Below are 20,423 nucleotides of genomic sequence, written 5' to 3' on the forward strand. Positions count from 1 at the left end.
AAGTAAATGTTTAATTGGCAATCAATCCCATTGTATTTGGTTGGGCTTATTTCATGACAAACTTGATTAGAATTACATTCTCATTCTTTTCTCCATTTAAAACTATTACCTTCTTCCTTTTAAATCTACAGTTAGAGATGTTGAAAAATCTTGTCAAATCTACATTTTAAGTAATTTGCACTTCCAGGTGTGTTAAGTATGCTACCAATATGTTTTTCTAGAATATACATATATTCTATGTATATATGTACATACACACATGTACCCCCCCCCCAAAAAAAAACTAAATGCACAGATATAGTGTAGGTAGTATGTGGCTCAATAGTAGCAACTATGAGAGAGAACTAGGTGTGCTACTAGTCCACTACTTTAACATGAGCCAGCAGTGTGCAGCAGCTGCCAAAAAACTTGCTGCAGTTCTAAATTGAATCAATAGAGAAATGCTTTCAAGATCACATTAAATAGTAGTATCATTTTATGCTGCAATGTGAGATCACACTTGGAATACTGTGTCCAGTTCTGATCACCATGATACAAAAAAAAAATGTTGAGACTCTACAAAAAATGCAGAGGAACAAAAGTGATAAGGGGCTGGAGGTTAATCATATCATGAATGATTGATGGAACTAGGTTTATCTAGTCTAATGAAGAGAAGGACTGGGGTGATATGATAGCAGTCTGTCACAGAGAAGAAGGAGATAACATATTCTTCAAAACTCTGAAGACAGGATAAGAAGTAATGGGTGGAATGGAAGATGATTGAAAATCAGTCCAACTTAGAACGAAGAAGAAGTTTCTTGACAATGACAACAATTAATCAGTGGAATAACTTACTTCCTGAAGTTGTGGGTGTTCATCACTGGAGTTTTAAAGAAAAGACTGGACAACCATTTTTACATAATAGTAAACAGTCTCCTGCTTGAGTAGGACTGGAAGCCCTCCAACGTCCCTTCCAGCCTTATTATTGTATGTTTTCTGTTCTATTGTATCTTTTATGATTGTCTATATGTTTTAGAAAATATGTTTTAGAAATTGTATGCAAAAGGCAAATTTTAGGAGATGTATAAAAATGAATGCTTCTTTTGCAATTTTCAGTTCATATGATAAAAAAGAGTCGATAGCACACTTTGAAACCTGAGTATATGCCAAGCTGAATGAAATTGATATAAGTTGCTCCACATAGTATCATACAACAAAAATATTTTAGGTTGTTAAACAATGATATGCAGAAATTTGTTCTCTATGAGTTATATTTTTGGCATCCACTCCTCCCTTAATATTCTTAGAGAATTTAAAAATAATGGTCAGACCCTGAAAAATCTTAGGGGACATGTATGCAAAACTTTAATCACAAGGTACGAAGACCTACAGCGGAAACTTCAAGTTGTAGATAAATAGACTCAAATTAAGTATTTTGTTAAATTATGGAAAAATATTGCTAGGTTCATGCCATGATTCCAGGATATGTTAATCCTACTCCAAAAACAAGATGATGCACAGAAATGATTTTAATATATTAGCAAAGGGGTTACATTTATACATTACCATTGTGATATTTCTTTTTTTTTTCTTTCCCATGTGATATTTCTTTTTTCTTCATCCCACATCTTGCATTTGCCCCTCTTTAGTTTGGTCTGTTCAATTAAAGTTTATTCTTGGACTGAGATAAAGACATATGATTCAGCGGTAAAATGCACTTACCTTCACTACCAGTTCGGAAATGTGAGTGTGTGACCTCTTCTGCGCATGCTCAGAAGGTCAAAAATGGGATGTAATGACTTCCTGATGGGTGGGCAGAGCACCCTGCCATTGGCCCTACCTGTTCGCGTGAGCCGGATAGATCCGGCTGGATTTCACCGCTGATATGATTCCCATGATACAGTAATATCTTCTTTAGAAAACAGGCCATTTTTTTTTTACTTTTTCAGTGCTACAGTTCCCTGCTTCTTTTCTGACAACATATTAAGTTGAAATTCATTTTGAAATCATCTTTTCACACCAGGGTGTTGTTAAAATGTGGAAACCATTGCTTTTGAACTATATTAGGATCACAAGCTACATTAGAGTTCTTAAGTGCTGTATTTGTTCCATAATCAGTATGGCAGGGTATTGGAATGGAAAACATGTATTCTTAGCCTAAAATTATACTGCCTGTATTGTGGATGCAATTGCTTTTAAGCTGAAATGTTTAAGATAATACATAATGGAGAAACTGTAATTGAAAATAGTCTTACAAAAAGAATAAAACTGATCTGATAAGTAATAAAATCAAATTCAGAACCAATACCCAGCTGTTTCTTAACATAGAACATACCCTATAAACACTGATTAGCCTTACCAATGCCCCCCAAAATAAAATGGACATTTTAAAAGAATAATAAAATCCATAGAAACATTTGGATCCCTAAACTCTATATTCACTTAGTTGTCCCAAAACCATCTAATCATTTCCTGTATTAGACTAATATTAGCAAATGTTTTTTTCCGTCTTTCCTCCATTTCCAAATTGTGTTTCATTTGATTTTCTTTTTCTTTTTAGCACACTTTAGGTTATGTAAGTTTTAATAAGCAGCTTTGGTGCTCCTCAAGGCACACCCCACACACTTATGCTGCGTGACCTTAGGTCACAAGTAATGGTTGCAAGCTAATTGATTGAGAAAGGTTTGTCTGACTGGGCCTCTTTCGAGTCCTCCCTTTACATTCCTAAATTCTATGAAGGAGCAGTGGCTGCTTAGCTTAGTTGGGAAGGGGGGAGGAGAGAGGAACAGAGGAAGCTCTCCAAGTTCTGATTATGCGCAGTTTCCTTTCTGAACTGAATCCTCTCTCCACCCACCACTAACTAAACTTTTAAACCAGGAGGAGGCGAACAGCTTAAAGCTTTTCTCAGTGCAACGGAAAAGTGAATCCAGGGTGCGGTGAGTTGCCAAGAGCCAGCTGCTGTTCTAGACAATTACAGGAGTTTTGTGGATATGCTACTCAGAGTTCACCAAAATGGACTATTGCTCAGTGCAGAAACTTGTTTTCAGGCTGACAGGCAAATAAGCCGTATCACATAAAGGGCCTCTATGTGGCATCTCTGAGCTGTAAGCTCCGGACAGCCTTGGGGGAAAAAAGTGCAGTGGAGCAAGACAAAAATTACCACAAACTTCAGGCAACTGTTGCTTTCTTTCTGATGGTGAGTCCAGATTTGAAATTTGGGTATAAATATGGCCAGTTTTCTTTATGTGCATGTTGATATTTATTTATTTTTGATGGGATGAGAGAATAATCTTGATCAGAGAGTTGATTCCAGACTCCCTCCTCTCTGTCATGTTTGTCTACTGCCTTCCATGCACATCACTGCGAGGGTTAACGATTCCTGAATGAAAAACCACATAGTTATTTAAACTGATCCAAAGAAGGAGGTGGCATATCTGCATATAAACACTCCCAGGTGTGCCGTCAACAGGGACAGTGAGAAAAGAAACAACCATCTATTGCAACAGTGTCCACAATAGCCTCTGTTTTGGAAATTCCTTTGCTTGCTCTTATGTGCTGCCTTATCTGAGAATGTATAAGACAGTCACTATGAAAAGAGCTTTGTGTTTGAATTCCTGGTGAGTCGAAGGGTCAGGGCCTGCAAGTTATCTGTCTGCCAGCAAGACTCATTTCTCTGTCCTTTATTTTTCAAGCGAAATGAGGTGGGGTATCCTTCCTCCCAGCCACCCCCATTCTCATCTGTGCTTGTATTCAACTTCACCCTTTGTTACATGGGAGGCTTGTATTATGGACCGTCAGCTTTTCATTTTCTTTTGACCATATTTACTAACAACTCTTGGCTAATCACAAGGTGTCAAGTTCCTTTGTTCTGAAACAGATAAACTTGTGCAAAAATGAAATTATCCTGAGTTTGGATACTGCAATACGTTCTTCTGAAGATCTTGCTGCATTTTATTTTATGTATGGAATCAAATATGTTCTAAAGGTTTTTGACAGATGTGGGAAAGATGTTGCCCTAAATAGTTGCCAGGTAATCAATTAATAATTAATAATTCTAATTTGCATGACTGATTGGTTTGAAAATCTTATCAGTTTTATTTTAAAAACTACATAACATATTATGTGACAGGAAGTTCAGAAATAACTGCAAAATCTCCTGAGTGCATAAAATTTAGAGTAAATAAAGCTGTGCATGCCAACATTACAACATGTGTCATAATTTAACATCTTAACTTAAATAAATAAACAAACAAGCCCAAGTTAAGCAATTTAACTGCATTTCCTTTCATTTAAATATAAAGGATTTTTACTCCTTTGCTGTGGACAAGAAGAAAATGTAGAAAAGTAATGAAGCTTTTAATATTTCTGATGTTGAAAAAAATAATCCCACAACATTAAAATGCCTGGAAATACCTTCCAAATAAAAGTCGTTCAACTTTACAAATTTTGCAAAGAATATTACATTTTAGAATAGATCTCTACTCCAGATATGAATGAAAAATCAGTAACACCCTGAAGTACAGAACTCATATGTGCACATTTGCAGTTGTTTATCATAGTTATTTTCTTCCTACTTGTTTCATCTTAAAAATTTGTTATCTGTTATCTGACCAGATAGTTTGCAAAAAGGGACTAATTATATTGCAGCCAAGAAAAAGGTTATTTTCCCCCCAACTCATCTTAAAAATGGAGGAATTATCTTAGATTTGTTGAGAATATGAATATGTGGGCAAAAAGTTTTTCTCTGTTTGATCTTACAATGGTTGTTACCTTAAAAGCAAGGATGCCACCTTTCAAGTATATATGATTTGCTTGCGGAAGATCTATCTAGTGGAGATATAAAAGCATAACTGTTATATATATTCTGATATAAATAGCGTTTACATCAAGTTGTAAACTTTATATTTTCAGCAGAAATTTTTTAGGGGTTGAGATTTATACTCCGTAGTTAGACAAAGAAGGAAAGTATGAAAGAGTCTTGAACTTTTACTTTGCATGTGTTATTTTCTTTGGACTGTTTTCAGAGTACATTTTGAATCAGAGACTGATAAGGAAATGTGGTTGAAAGAATGAAAGCAGCCATTTCAGGTACTTGTTCTGAGCATAAGTATCTTCTCTATTGCAGGAAAGGGAGAATACAGTTTTTGAATACTTTACCACCTTCAAAAATCTCTTTAATCTGGCTATTGGGATTTTTTTTAAGGTCACTGGTATTTCTCAACATTCCATTAGAAGAACAAATTAAAGAAGTTAAATTAGAATTTTGTAATAAAGAATTATTCTAGGTGCATAATTTCTGATAATTTTTCAAAATCCATAAATAAAAGTATAATTTAGAAACAAACTTACCTAGTTATTGGTTTTATAATTGTCACAGTAATTGAACAAACATGAGACTTGAATCCAGAATCCACATTATGCTGAGCCTAACTGGATTTTCTTTCTAAACTGATAAAAATCTGTATGCACCAAGATACATAATCTGCATTGCGGAACAATAGTGTTTAATGCCATAAGATATCTGGATTAACATAAATGCATTATATGATATTGTATCATTCAAAACTATTCCTTGCCTGATATTTAAGATATAATTTGTATCTTATGTAGAACTTTTTGTATTATTAAATTGTTGTGTCCTTATAGTCGTCCCGAAGCTGCTTTTTCAAAAGGCAACTGGAGTTTCTGGTTTTTCTTTGAAGAGGTTTCACTTCTCATCCTAGAAGCTTCTTCAGTGATTTACTCAGAGCTGAAGAAGCGTCTTGGATGAGAAGTGAAACCTCTTTGAAGAAAATCCAGAAAATCCAGTTGCCTCTTGAAACTGGACTTTCTGGTTTTTCTTTGAAGAGGTTTCGCTTTAGGACAACCATGACCTGGATGACTGAGAATCTCTGTAGACATGTCCTTATAGTCAGTCCAAATTTTCTCTAAAATACCATTTTATTGTTACATAATAACCTTGGTCAATTAAAACTGAATCTGTCAAATATTTGTCAAAATATTGATAACCACATCTATAAATGAGTAGTACTACATTTACTATATTAGTTGACACAATCAGTTAATACTTGTACTTTCAACTGATGGTATCATGAAGAAAGTAATATTGGGGTCTACAGACATATATCATTCTGAACTGTGGCATTCCTATATGTAATTTCACTATGAGCCCATATTGTTCACATTATGCTGAACCTAACTCATTGACCTGTCAGTAAAATATTATGAACCTAATATCGCTAGTCTTAGAAATGAAAAGCATTGAGGTAGACATAATGGAATATCTTAGAGCTAAATTCTAAATGTGTTTTTCTTGAAATACCAAATCTTTATTGACATAGAAATAGTGTAGTTAACAAGCAACATTTACAAAGGCAAGGCTATACCTCAAATTTTCCTGAAGTCAGCAATCTGTATTCTCAAACTGGAATTCTTTGGTGGTCATATAAATTGTACAAAATAACAAAACAAATTATTTGAAATGAATGTTAAACATTATTAAATTAATCAGCCCTTGTCAAAAGTAGATAACGGCCATTTAGACAGATCTCAATCCTAATATCTAAAATGCCTTTTTTTATGGAACTATCCAATGAAGAGTAGAAGTTGGATGTCTGGTTATTTCATTTCTGCATCTATTTGTCAGAAGAAAATTCTGCTCAGATAAAAATGTCTGCAGCAGAAATATTGGGAAGAAAAAATAATTTATTTTTCTGTGTCATAATATAACTTTCACTGGACCCATTGACAAGAATCAAAAGAAATTAGACATTGCTATTCTTCAAAACTAAACCTATAAATGATTATAGAGTTTATTATATGGCTCCCCTCCCCGAGAGCTTCAATAATGTTGTGTTAGATCTGTCTATACTTTATTCTATACACTGGAGACATCTTCTAATTGTAAACAATTATCTCAGAAGTTGTGAGTGATCCAACGTTAGAGGTTGCCAGAACTATCACATGTATAACATTTCAGCCTCTCTGCTCTTAAATGATAGAGAGGGAGGGGGGGAGGGAGACAGACAGACAGACAGACAGACAAACAGACAGAGATGAAAAATAGATAGAAAAGTAGAGAATAGAATAAATAATTCTGTCAGACTTTGAGGCAGGGTAGATGGCATTATTTCCTGGATATCTTTGGCATACTGTATATTGTATATATTTTCATGTTGCTTACCTATATTTCCTATTTGTTTATTTCACTGTGCTTTTCTTTATCTTATTTGAATCAAATAAGCAAATACATTTACCTGTGTAGCATGTGGTGAAGATACAAATGGGACATGAAGCCATAAAGTTTAAGTTCATTGAAAGAAATCCAGAATATAACTTTAACCATACTTATGACTCCTAATAAGTAGAAGTGTGCAAACCATTTAAAAGATCAACTAGTTTCACCATCAGTCTCATAACAGATGAGTTTGGAAGCTCTCAGAGTGGATTGTACCATGAATACTTTGGTGCTTCAAGGAGAAGCTTTAGAAAAGCACTTCATCCACAGGAATGCCACCAGGAAGGTATCTTTCAGAATGTTTTGTACAACTCTAATAATACTTTTATGCATGAAATGTGCATAGGCACTTCTGGAATCCATTTATTGGCACTGGAATAGATTAAAGTAAATATTACGTATAAGCTAAACAGTTATGTGAATAATCATTATTAAAAAGAAAGTCTGGGGTTTTGTTTTCCTTTTTTTTATTTTTATTTTTTACAGTTTAGAAACTGTTACCAAATGCCTTTAAGTATACCCGGTGCAAATTTATCTGCTTAACATAAAATATGTATCAATTCTTCCATGTGAACTCCAAACTACAGCAATTCCTCTAAATGGAATACCACCACCCATAGTCAAGATTGTGATTTTCTTTTGCATCTGTTTGGGGGTCTATATTTGCAAAAACAGCTGACCATAGAGGGACAAATAGCTATATAAGACCTTTGTGAAAAATTGAAAAAGGAGACAAATTAGAAGGCAGAAAGATGGTCAGTTCACTAGCAAAAATACATACGCATCCAGTACTGTAGTTAAGAATAAGAAAGCACAGAATAAACAAAATGAAACAAAATGTGTCCTTTAGCTATAGTCAAAATAAAAGAAAGGAGAAAAATATGGATAAGGACAAAATAACTGAAAAATAACTGAAAAAAGAAGGCAAGCCAGTAGCTACTCTTCTTTCTTCAAAAATAAAAGGTGTGCCATCATGAAATGTATTTATTTCATTTCTATATCACCAAAAGACAAGGGCTGAATCTTTAGACTAGCAGAAACAAAATTAGGGAATATCTTTTTACTTGAATTAATTCAATTTTCTAGTGATAGAAATTTAATAGGTTAATATGGTACTGAAGGACTAGCTAATGGTCTGCTAAATTTCATGCATTAATGTTAAGACGTACTAAAAATCATAAAGAGATTGCTGCTTAAGCATCTTGAAAACGAAGGATAATTGTTGTAAGTCAGCACAGATTTCTCAAAAATAAATCTTGTCAGAGTAACTTTGTCTTGTTTCTTGATTGAGTAATTCTCTTAACTGAGTCTGGCAAGTCTGTGGATATACCATGTTTTTATTTAAGCAATCATTTGACAAGGCACACTGATAGTCTGACTGGAAGCTGGCTAAGTATGGGGTGGGTGGTATGACTTTAACTCCGCATTTACCAAACTAAATTTGAATACATAATAACATCTCTCTATCTATTCGTAAGCTATTTGAATTTTTTTAGTCCGATATTTACTTTGAATATAATCTATCCATCTTCTCCATTCTATCATATATTTCTCATTTGAATAGTCCTTCAAATACGCTGAGATCTTTGCCATCTCTGCTAAGTTTGTTACTTTTAATATCCATTCTTGAATAGTAGGCAAATCTTCCTTCTTCCAATACTGCGCCACCAACAATCTTGCTGCAGTTATTAAATTCAGGATCAAATTAGTCTCTATAACCGTACAATCCATGATTATACCCAACAAAAATAACTGTGGAGTAAACTTTATCCTCTTTTTAAGAATATTTTGAATAATCCACCAAATTTTTATCCAGAATGCTTTAACCTTTTTACAAGTCTACCATACATGAAAATAAGTAGCGTCATCACAATCACATCTCCAACATTTAGATTGTAAATTCGGATACATACAAGCTAACTTTTTAGGATCTAGATGCCATCTATAAAACATTTTGTAAAAGTTTTCTCTCAAGTTTTGCGCTTGTGTAAATTTTACATTTCTTACCCATATCTTTTCCCATGTTTCCATCATTATTGGTTGTTCACAGTTTTGTGCCCATTTTATCATACAATCCTTAACTAACTCTGTTTCCGAGTCTGTTTCTATCAATATATTATACAACCTTTTTATATGCATTTGACTCTGCTCTCTAATTTGTTTTATCAAATTTCTTTATATGTAATTACATCCTGTCTTTGTTCTATACTTATATTCTCTATCGCGTGTCTGGGTACTGTCCATATAGGTATCTTGTCATTTAATTTATATTTATATTTCTTCCAGACACGCAATAAAGCATTCCTTAATATATGACTTTTAAAAGTCCTATCATCCTTCTTGTCATACACTAAGTAAGCATGCCAGCCGTAAACCAAATCATATCCTTCTATATTCAATATTCTTTCATTTGTTAAATTAATCTAATCACTAATTGCTGATAAAACAGCTGCTTCATAGTATAATTTTAAGTTGGGCATTTTCAAACCTCCTCTTTCACGTATGTCTTGCATTATTTTTAATTTAACCCTTCCCTGCCCAAACAAAATTATTAATGCCCTTCTGCCATTCTTCCAAGTTCGCAGTCTTTTTAAGTATTGGTATCATTTGAAAAAGGAATAAAAACTTAGGCAAAACATTCATTTTTACTATTGCTATTCTACCCAACAAAGATAGTTGTAATTTTTTCCAATTATCCATCTCTGTCTGTATTTTATGCCATAACAATTCATAATTATACTTATATAATTTCCCATTTGAAGTTGTAATATAAACTCCTAAATATTTAACCTTTTTAACTATCTCACATCTTGTTACTCTTTCTAATTCTTCTTTTTGATTTATTGTCTTATTTTTAGTTATCATTTTTGTTTTCCCAATGTTTATTTTAAACCCAGATACTTGACCATACTGATTAATTATCTCCATTAAACCTGTAGCTGATTTCACTGGATGAGTTAAGGTTACAACCAAGTCGTCTGCAAATGCTCGTAATCTATAGTCATGATGCCTAATCTTAATTCCCCGTATCTTATCAGACTCACGTATTTTGTTCAACAATAATTCCAATATTAAAATAAACAGTAATGGGGACAGGGGACAACCCTGTCTTGTTCCTTTTTCTATTTTAAAAGTTCTGTTAAACTACCATTAATTATTATTTGCGCTGTCTGTTCCTGATATATTGCCTTAATAGATTTTGTAAAACATTCTCCAAACTGCAACTTCTGCACCATTTTCAATAAAAATTGCCAGTTCAATCAATCAAACGCTTTTTCTGCATCCAAAAATATAAGCACCGCAGGAACTTGGTTGTTCCTTTCCAAATACTCCAATATATTAACAATTTGCCTTACATTATTTTTCATTTGTCTCCCATGTATAAAACCAGATTGATCATTATGGATCATTTGTTGCATAACTGACATTAACCTATTTGCTAATATTTTAGCAAAAATCTCATAGTCTCTATTAAGGCCTATAATTTTTTGGCTGGGTATGGTCTTGATCTTCCTTCAGAATCAGAGAAATAAAGGCTGTTCTCCAAGATGGTGGTACCCCTCCTCCCAATTGTATTCTAGTGAATAATTCCCTAAGGGGTTCTACCATTTCCAATTGTAAATTTTTGTAATAAGCCGCTGTCAATCTGTCTGTACCAGGAGCCTTACCAACTTTCTTCGGTCTTTCCCCCCCACCCCACAGCTTCTGTGTTCATGTTTGTACTTCCTTGGGTTGTTATCTGGGTTTGTTGCATCTTTAATTCTTGTTCCTTTCGTTTAGTTGCTGTTCATGTTTGTCTTTGTTCTTGGGCTTCTTCTGTTTTTTCAAATAGCTCCAAGGCTTGCATAGCCCCTGAAAGTTGCACTAATTCTTCTTGGGTACTCCAAGCCCCTCCCTGGGCTTGTGCTTGCAAGCCTTCCTTTCTAGCGTCTCCTGCTTCTTTTCTTTTTCTGGCTCCTGGAGATGGTGGGTATCCAGCCTTTAGTACATTGACATAAAAATCTCTTGCCTTCCAAATTGTATTGACACGATATTGTTCTCCTGAATAATTCACCACTAATCCGGCTGGAACCTCCCATCTATACTGTATCTGACGATTTCTCAATTCATCCACTAGAAATGCATAGTCTTTTTTAGCTCTCAACATTTTAGGGGGAATTTCCTTGAATACTGCAACCTCCTGTCCTGTCACTTGTAGTTTGTTTTTGTAAGAAGCTTATAAGATCCCATTTCTTATCTTCCTGGTAACAAAGTAGATCACAATATCTCTTGGTAGTTGTCTTTGCCTGGCAATCCATGAGTTAACCCGATAAATTTAATCAATTTGCCAGTCACACTCTGCTTTGGACTCTCCAGTTAACTGTGCAAGAGCTTCTACAAAAATCTCTTTCAAATTTTCCTGATTATTTTCTTTCAAGCCTCTTATCCTCAAAGCAAATTCCATCGCCCTATATCGTATCATTGTAAGTTCTGCCTCTGTCTTGTCGATCTTGATTTGAGCTTCATCCACTTTAACCTCCAAATTCACATTAGATTGATTAATTTCTTCAACCTTTTCCTCCAACGATGTAACAAGACCCACCAAACCCTGAAATGCTTCCACAATGTCTTCTCTTATTTCTTGATTACTGGTTTGGATTAGGTCCTTAATTGCTGCCATTTCCTCAGAGACATCTTTAAATACAGATGTGATTTTTTCTTGTAATTCAGAAGCTTGTACCTTTAAGGCACCTTGGAGAGCCTCCAGTGTCAATACTTGTGTTTGCATTTGTGCTTGTGCTTGTGTATCCACTGGGGCCAACAAAGACTGCAATTTAGGGGTTTGAGCAGGAGAACTTCCAGCACTTTTTGGAATGCCTGTTTTTGTCTGCTTTGAAGCCATTCCCAAATTGTAATTTTCAACAACCAGCCCAGTAAGTCAGTAAATATTTTAATCTTGATCTTTAACCAATAATATGGCTTATTAGTAAGTCAATACTTTATTCTTTTAGTCCCAGAGTCTTAATTCTTTAAAACAATGTCCATTAAACGGGGCTGACAGCTTTAACGAGTTAACAAGCACTTTCTTCTTTAACTTTAGCTTTCCACGCCCTTAACAAGCCAGCGCCATTTTCTTTCAACTTTTTCCCATTCTCATCAGACCCAGAAAGAAACAATATTCAGCTGGAGTTAAAGTTTGGTACTTGCAGTTATAATGTCTCCTGTCTTTGCTCTGCCTGCTTTTAATCCAAATATTGTTAAGAAGTTGCTTGCAGGGATGGTCGCGGCGTCTTATTCTGCATAAAGCAGTCACGTCCCGGATTCGGAGCTCTACCAGGTTCCCGGGGAGCTCTCACCCTTCGAGCTCCAGGATTGTTCCTGGAGCTCTTGGGGAGCTCTATCCGCACCCAGCTGCTCTCTTTCCCCCCTTTTCCCAAGGAGAAAGTTTCCAAGCCGCTAGACAGCTGATTTTCGCTGTTCTAGCGGCTTAACGAAATCACGGGGCTAGCGCTCCCAAAGGAGCGACCGCTGATGCCTGCGGAGCCACCGGAAGTTTCTGTAAGAGTGATTCTTATCAAACTGGAGAGTTATATTGAATGGAATGCCACAATGTTTAGTTCTGCATGCTATACAGGTAGTCCTCAACTTATAACCACAATCGAGCCCAAAATTTATATTGCTAAGAAAAAATTGTTAAGTGAGTTTTATCCCATTTTATGACTTTTCTCACCACATTTGTTAACTGAATCGTTGCAGTTCTTAAATTAGTAACATGATCGTGAATCTTAGCAATCAATGGTTTTCCCATTGACTTTGCTTGTCAGAAAGTAATAAAAGGAGATTACACACTCAGGGACATTGCAACTATCATAAATGTGAGTCAGTTGACAAGCATATGAATATAAATCACATGACCATGGGCATGCTGCAATGACCATAAGTGTGGAAAATGGTCATAAATCATTTTTTCAGTGCTGTTGTAATTTTGAACAGTCACTAAATGAACTGTTGTAAATCGAGGGCTACCCATATTCTTCAATAGAGTTATTCTATTCTACTGAACTGGGGTGATGCAGTTAGAATGCAGTATTGGAGGCTAATTCAGCTCGCTACTAGAGTTCGATCCTGACCAGCTCAGGGTTGACTCAGCCTTCCATCCTTCTGAGGTCAGTAAAATGAGGACCCAGATAGTTGGAGTCAATATGCTGACTTTGTAAACCACTTAGAGAGTGCTGTAAGGCACTATGAAGCAGTATATAAGTCTAAGTACTATTGCTATTCTTAATAAAATTAATAGAATCCAAAGATGATCTTAAAATAAAAGAATCAAAGCAAAGGGGAGGGGGGAGAATTTCTAAAACAAAACTCAGTGTAAAAACCAGAATAGAATTGAAAAGTTAAAAAAAAAACATGGTAAATATTTAATACCGTGTTTCCCCGAAAATAAGACCCTGTCTTATATTTTTTTGAACCCTAAAATAAGCACTTAGCCTTACTGCCATGTGCTCAAAAGCCCGATTGGACTTATTATCAGGGGATGTCTTATTTTGGGGGAAACAGGGTAATAGTATTTTATACATTTGTCAAATTTATATGTCCACCCATCTCCTATAAAGTAACTCTGGCAGTGTATAATAAAATCAGGAATTATTATATATTTAAAAAACACATTAAAATAGGCTTATATACCACCCCAAGTGCTTTACAGCGCCCTCTGGGTGATTACAATGTAGACTATTATTTGCATATTGTCCCAAAAAATCTGGGTCCTCATTGTATTGACCTGGGAAGGATGGAAGGCTGAGTCCACCTTGAGCTTCCTCAGGATTGAACTCCAGGCTGTGGGCAGTTTGCCTGCAATACTGCACTTTAACTATTGCAGGGCAACAACAATAAGAATAAATGAACCAGACCATGAGAAATAAAATGTTACAAATGCAACCAATGTGCTTGGTCCCTATAAGCAAGGTATCTCCAAGCTTGCTGGGGGGGTGGGCATGTTTTGAGGCTTTCTGAAAAACCTGAGGTTTGGAATGAATCTCACCTCAGGAGGGATGATGTTTCAGAGGATGGCTATATGCCAGAAAAGGTTCACTCCTAGATTCCCATCAGTTGAAAGTCTTTTCAAACAGGGTGCACAGCATGTCTCTCCTGCCAAACCTCATGGGACTGACGGATTTAATAGAGAAGAGGATTCTGGAGGATTACCATAGAGAAGGCATTTCAGAATTTTTGCAACTGTTACTGAGCTAAACTTGTTTCTTGTGTGAAGATTAGATAATATATTATTAGATAATATATTATTATCTAATCTTCACATAACAGAAACCAGGTTTCAGAAACAGAAACCTCTGAAGTTGAACTTAACAATGCAGTCCTGTTTTATTCTTGTTATTGAGAGGAAGAGATGCATGTACATACTCAATATTCAGTCATGATGAATGAATACAGTTAAGACATAATGCATCTGGGAAAAATCCTTTTAAATATATAACCTAATGGATGCTTGCAAAATTTTGGAAATCTGTTTCAATATGTCAAATAGCTTATGCCTTAAGAATGTGGAACTTTTCTCAGTCACATGTTGATCTTCCTTGTTCAGCAACAATGCAATACTGAAAATTTACTGAATTTACTACAATACTGAAATTTTATTTCTTTACTTAATACTCATTCTCTTAAAAATATTTTGGGCAATGTTTTTCAGTTTAGAAGTAATTAAATGAGCACTTAGGAGAGGTAATTTATGATAGGAGATCATAAATATTCTATTTTGGCACTTTTGTTGCTTTTAGAAGATATTATAATGGAAATATTTATACTAAACCAATTTTTAAAATAAAACAAGTCATATAAGTAATTTCTGTGGGTATGCTTTTCTGTCAGTGGAGTAGTGAACATATCAACCAATCCTTTTCTATCAAAGTTACCTGGAGTCCTTATCTACAAAGATAACCAATTTTGTCATATGCCATTAAAACAACTCCTAACATCCTGCTTTTAGATAGCTTAATGCAACAGAACACATCTATGTTGATGTATTTTATAATTGCCCAAACTAGCTAAATGATGTGAATGTGAAATTTAAAGAATAGGCATTATATAGCAGCTTGGGCATTTTTAGAAAAACTGATCAATCTACCTTGTATATACAGTAAGCTATGACTGACAAACTGAATTATAGACAAAAACTGATCATTCAGGAGGAAACAGCAAAATATGTATAGAATACTTGTTTTACAGTTATTCAGCTGTTTCAGTCTGAAAATATTAGATAACTTATTCAACATCCACAATAGTTCCAACTCAAGTTGCTTACATACGAGTGAACACAACTAAAAGTGTTGTGAAATACGATGTACTTTGTTTTCTCTCCTACTTTTTCATCAACACTGAAGGCAAATAATACTATAGTACTAATAATATATTCCTTATATTATTTCCTAAAAAGTATGATTAGCTTAGAGATACTGCATGTCCCAAATTCTCACAATGAGTTTTCAATACTCAGTTATGACCTGAATGCATTTAACCACTTTAATTATTTCCTATGTTTAATTGTATTTAAAATAAAGCAATATTATGACTTTTGATCCCAAATATTGTTCCATTTCCAAATAAAATGTAACATTCCACCTAAAGGACTACTTTACAACTTGGAAATTCTTCTGGATTGATAGCTTCTGAGGAATAGAAAGTAAAAGAACTTCTGCCCAATTTCATCTGATATGCCATTTGTGATCCTGGACAGCAGTCTTTGATACTTTCCTCATCTCACGTTGGCTTTACATTCTATTTGAGGCTGCTTTTTAGGATTATTCAGAAGCATCACTTGATGAAGAATATAGCTTTCACCTGCTTTTGTATGAGGCACTTTTATAAGGTAAAATTTACATAATGGTCGCTGCTTGATTGTCAGTTTGTTTCTGGACTCAATTGAAGGTACTGTTTTTTATCTATGAAATCCTATGTCCCTTGGGTCTTTTTACTTATGGGACTATCATCTTCAGGTACACTATAGATATTCTATATGGGTTATCAATAAAATATGCTGAAGATCTTCACGTCACAGGTGCCTGACCAAAGTAGAGTAAGTCTTCTGCTCTGCGACTGTCTTATAGCTTAACTCATGCACTTATCTCTGAAGGCTGAAACCCTACAGGCCATCAGCCAGCTGTCCAGTGGCAAGGACCCAGGATCTGATGTGATCCCAGCGGAGGTTTATAAAGATCGTTCTGCAGTGTTTGTCAACAAACTCGCTTACCTGTTCCAATCTTTCTGGAATCAAGGATCCATTCCTCAAGAACTGAAAGATGATCCATTGTACACCTCTGTAAAAGGAAAGGGAATCGACAAGTCTGGGATAATCATATAGGAATATCACTGCTTTCCATCGCAGGCAAGATCCTTGCACAAGTGTTGCTGAACCACCTGACTGACCACCTGGAACAGGGTTTATTATCTGAGACACAGTGTGGCTTCCGCAAAGAGCGTGGCACTATGGACATGATCTTCGTAGCCCGACAGCTCTAAGAGAAGTGTCAAGAGCAGAATTGTGAATTGTACACCACCTTCATGGATCTCACTAAGGCTTTTGACACTGTCAGTTGCAAAGATTTGTGGAGCATCATGTTGAAGTTTGGGTGCCCTGATAGTTTCATCCTGATGGTACGTCAATTCCATGATGGTGTGACAAATTTGCAGCAGCCTGCAACAACTTCGGCTTCCTCATCAACATAAAGAAGGCTGAAGTGATACATCATCCAGCTCCAAGAGCCCAACACCAAGAGCCCACCATCACAGTGAAGGGACAAAAGCTGCAAGCAGTGAACCAATTTACATACCTTGGCAGCACCCTCTCCTGTGCAATGACAATTGACATTGAGGTCAACTGCAGAATCACCAAGGCAAGCTCTGCATTTGGCAGACTACTGACCAACATGTGGGACCGCTGTGGAATAACCCTTGTTACAAAACTCAAAGTCTACCGAGCAGTAGTGCTAACTACCCTGATGTATGCCAGTGATACTTGAACTGTATTCAAGAGGCATGCTAGGCAATTGAACCACTTCCACACAACCTACCTCCACAGAATTCTGAAGATCCAGTGGCAGGACAAGGTGCCAGACACAGAATTCCTCTCCAGAACAGGCCTGTCATCAGTTCACACCATGCTGATGAAAGCCCAGCTATGGAGGCAGCGAGAGGAATATGGGGAGATGTGTGACTTTCTCTCTACCCTGAGACACTGGGTGGGCTGGCTGCTGCTGACACTGCTGCTCTCGTTGCCTCCATGGCTGCTCGCTGCTCTTGCAGCATCTTGTGCAGCACGCTTAAACTTAGCATGCTTCACAATGGGCTAGACAGTGTCCCCTCCTCCTCCTCCTCGAGCCCATTATGACATGGAGCATCAGCTGTAGCTGGCCCAGCCAGTGTCTCAGGATGGAGAAAAGTTGGGTGTCTCCCCCAGTGGCTGAGGTGTGCACAGCACCAACAAGGGCCGGAAAAAGAGGCAAGTAGAGTGGTGCTTTGTTCTTGCTCTGGAATACGGAAAAAGTCTCTAACTGCCACAGTCGCCCTTCTCTTCTCAGAACAGATGAGGAGTGAGTGGGAGGGGAGGGCAAGGGGCAGGGCCAGCCAGTGGTAGGATCATCTGACAGGGAGCTGCAGGAGAGGGCCCAAAGAGCCACATGTGGCTCTGGAGCCGCACGTTGCTGACCTCCAGATACAAAGATATTTCAATAAAAAAATTAAAATTAAAATCAATACAATTGGAAATTGCTATAATTCTCCACAAAACTTCATTTCTTAGGTGAAGGGTTGTTGAAAAGTTAGAATATAGGACATTGATTAAGTAACCAAAATGCATACAACCAATAGAATTGCTTTGCAGACAAAATGTTGAACAGTCATCTAAGTTTGATTTTAATTGGCAAAGGCCAAAAGAGATTCAGCATTTCCACTATTAAATATATGTAAAACCAGTCGTTGGAAACTAAATTATAACCTCTTAAATCTCAAAATGTCTTTTAGTAAGGAGAATCTATTGGGTGACATGGATGGCTGGGGGTTACAGTTTTATAAACAGCTGCTGTACTGAAGTGCCAGCACCAAGAGAGATATATAGTTCTTCCACTGCATAAAAAGTTATCTAAAGTCATTTTTAACAAGTAAATTCAATAGGCCAAAATTTGAATGATGCTTTGCATGTATACAAAGCTAACAGAAATCTCCCCAATTAATTAAAGTACATTAGCTTTCAATTAGTTGATTGTGCCAATTGTGTTTCTTCAGCTCTAAACAGGCTTTTAATACAAATCAAACTTTATGATATAATGACTAGCTTTCACTGTCTAAATCTTAATGTTTTAACAAGAGAATGCTATAGAAACATAAGGCTTTTTTCAAATTTTGCTTTGAAACAGTTCAGAACTGTTATCCAAAAATTCATGTGCAGAATATGCCTCAGAAGGCCTAGCTGGCTGTTAATTGATTTCACTTACTCTTGAGTAGACATGCATTGGTCTATGGCAGTGGCACCCAGGTACCGGTTTTTTGAAAGACATTTTTCCCACACACCAGGGGGTGGGAAGGTGTTGGTTATGCTTGTTCACCCACCAATACCTGTGACACAGTTCCTAACAAGCCACAGACTGGTACTAGTCCGTGGTCCAGAGATTGGGGACTCCAGTGTATTGTATAATCATATTAAAACTACTATGTGCAAAAGTTATTTTGTAACTTTCTTTTTCCACTATCATACTTTAACTTTAATTAGCAGAGCATATGTTCTTTTAAGATTTTCAAATTGAACTTCAAAAATGTAGAGTGAAATGCTTTGATTAATTGTATGAGTATCTGCTACTTCATGTTGCTTGTCTGTGACCGTAATAAAAATTGATTGATTGGCTATTTTACTTTTTTATTTTATCATGAAGGTTATATGGTTATAGATGTCTAAAAGTAGTCCTATAACTATAAGTAGTTACAGGTGTCTAGTCCTTCCTTGGAATTATAAATGGTTTCTGTTTTGGACAAGTAGCCAACTAATTATTAGGCATGTCATGAAATATCTAAGGGACCTCTGATGGATCTCATCTCTGCTTATACTTAGCTATCTATTTTTGCTTGAAGATATTGAGACCTCTTAAGAACAGTTTTGAATTGGTAACAATTTTATGGACTTGCTTTTTTTGTTCTGGAAATGAACTTGTTTAATTATCTGCCTTTCTGCTACACTATTACTTGAATTGTCTGCTATGTTTATGGTCTTGCTTTTTTTCTTCTTCTATGGGTCACTTTAATTATTTTTGTTAGCTCAAGAATGAGAATAAGATTTACAAGGAATGATCTCTGCTAGGTCTATTGTGATGAGACTTTGTGAGTGAACCTGCAATCAAAATCATGCTGTGGTTTAAATGAACTCAAAAGCATCTATCTGGACTGGATTACATGCTGTATATCAGTTAACAATTAAACTGATGCTTAGTGATCCTATATTACATTTATTTTAGTAGGTAGTATATCCTGTCCTTCAAAGCCATTTTGTCAGCTCTCCTGGTTTTTTATGTTTCTCTGTCTCTCTTTCTCTCTCTTTCCTAGGAGACAAACACACAAACACTTTATTGACAGGATAAGTAAAATGAGGAATTTAAAAGTATCCTTAATGAACTCTTGTGAATATATATCATTAATGTAATTTATTATTAACATCCTGCATAGATTGTTTAAAAAAATCTGGTTTTTCCTGCTCAACACAAGCAGAGATATTGGTTGTGAATAAAAGTTTCCACTGCAAGTAAAAATATTTTCTCATCTTTGATATTTCTTTCTCTTTGGAGTTTTCTATGTTCCTTCTGCCAAAACAAACAAACCAATATTTTGTTTTTAAAGATCCTTTTAAAAGCAAATGGTCATGAATTGCAGGTTTTATTTCATTGCTGAAGAAATCAAGGAGAGAACCAGTCTAGAATTAAGGAGAAATTTCATGACAGTTAGAACAATTAATCAGTGCAATGATTTGCCTTCAGAAGTTGTAGGGGCTCCATCACTTAAGATTTTTAAGAAGATTGGACAACCTTTTGTCTGAAGTGGTATAGGGTGTCCTCCTTGACCAGCAGGTTGGACTAGAATACCTCCAAAGTCCCTTCCAACTCTGTTATTCTGTTATATTCATTGCTCAGTATGTTTCAATAAATGTTGAATTGAGGGGATTCTGCAAGTAATG

General features: G+C 35.8%; 1 long non-coding RNA gene across 2 annotated transcripts; it reads right to left on the reverse strand.

Annotated features, from left to right (window-relative positions):
* Positions 1-3,214: 3,214 nt before the first annotated feature.
* Positions 3,215-17,371, reverse strand: LOC117670472 (uncharacterized). Of its 2 annotated transcripts, XR_004592657.3 has the most exons (5): positions 17,281-17,371; positions 16,461-16,527; positions 14,241-14,392; positions 4,750-4,806; positions 3,215-3,358 (listed from the first exon to the last, which is right to left on the reverse strand). It is a non-coding gene; the product is annotated as an uncharacterized LOC117670472 (long non-coding RNA). The 2 variants fall into 2 exon arrangements; XR_004592650.3 differs by lacking the exon at positions 14,241-14,392.
* Between the last annotated feature and the right edge of the window lie 3,052 nt (positions 17,372-20,423).

This window comes from Pantherophis guttatus, chromosome 5 (assembly GCF_059756535.1).
Source record: "Pantherophis guttatus breed Tessera chromosome 5, ASM5975653v1, whole genome shotgun sequence".
Lineage (NCBI taxonomy): Eukaryota > Metazoa > Chordata > Lepidosauria > Squamata > Colubridae > Pantherophis > Pantherophis guttatus.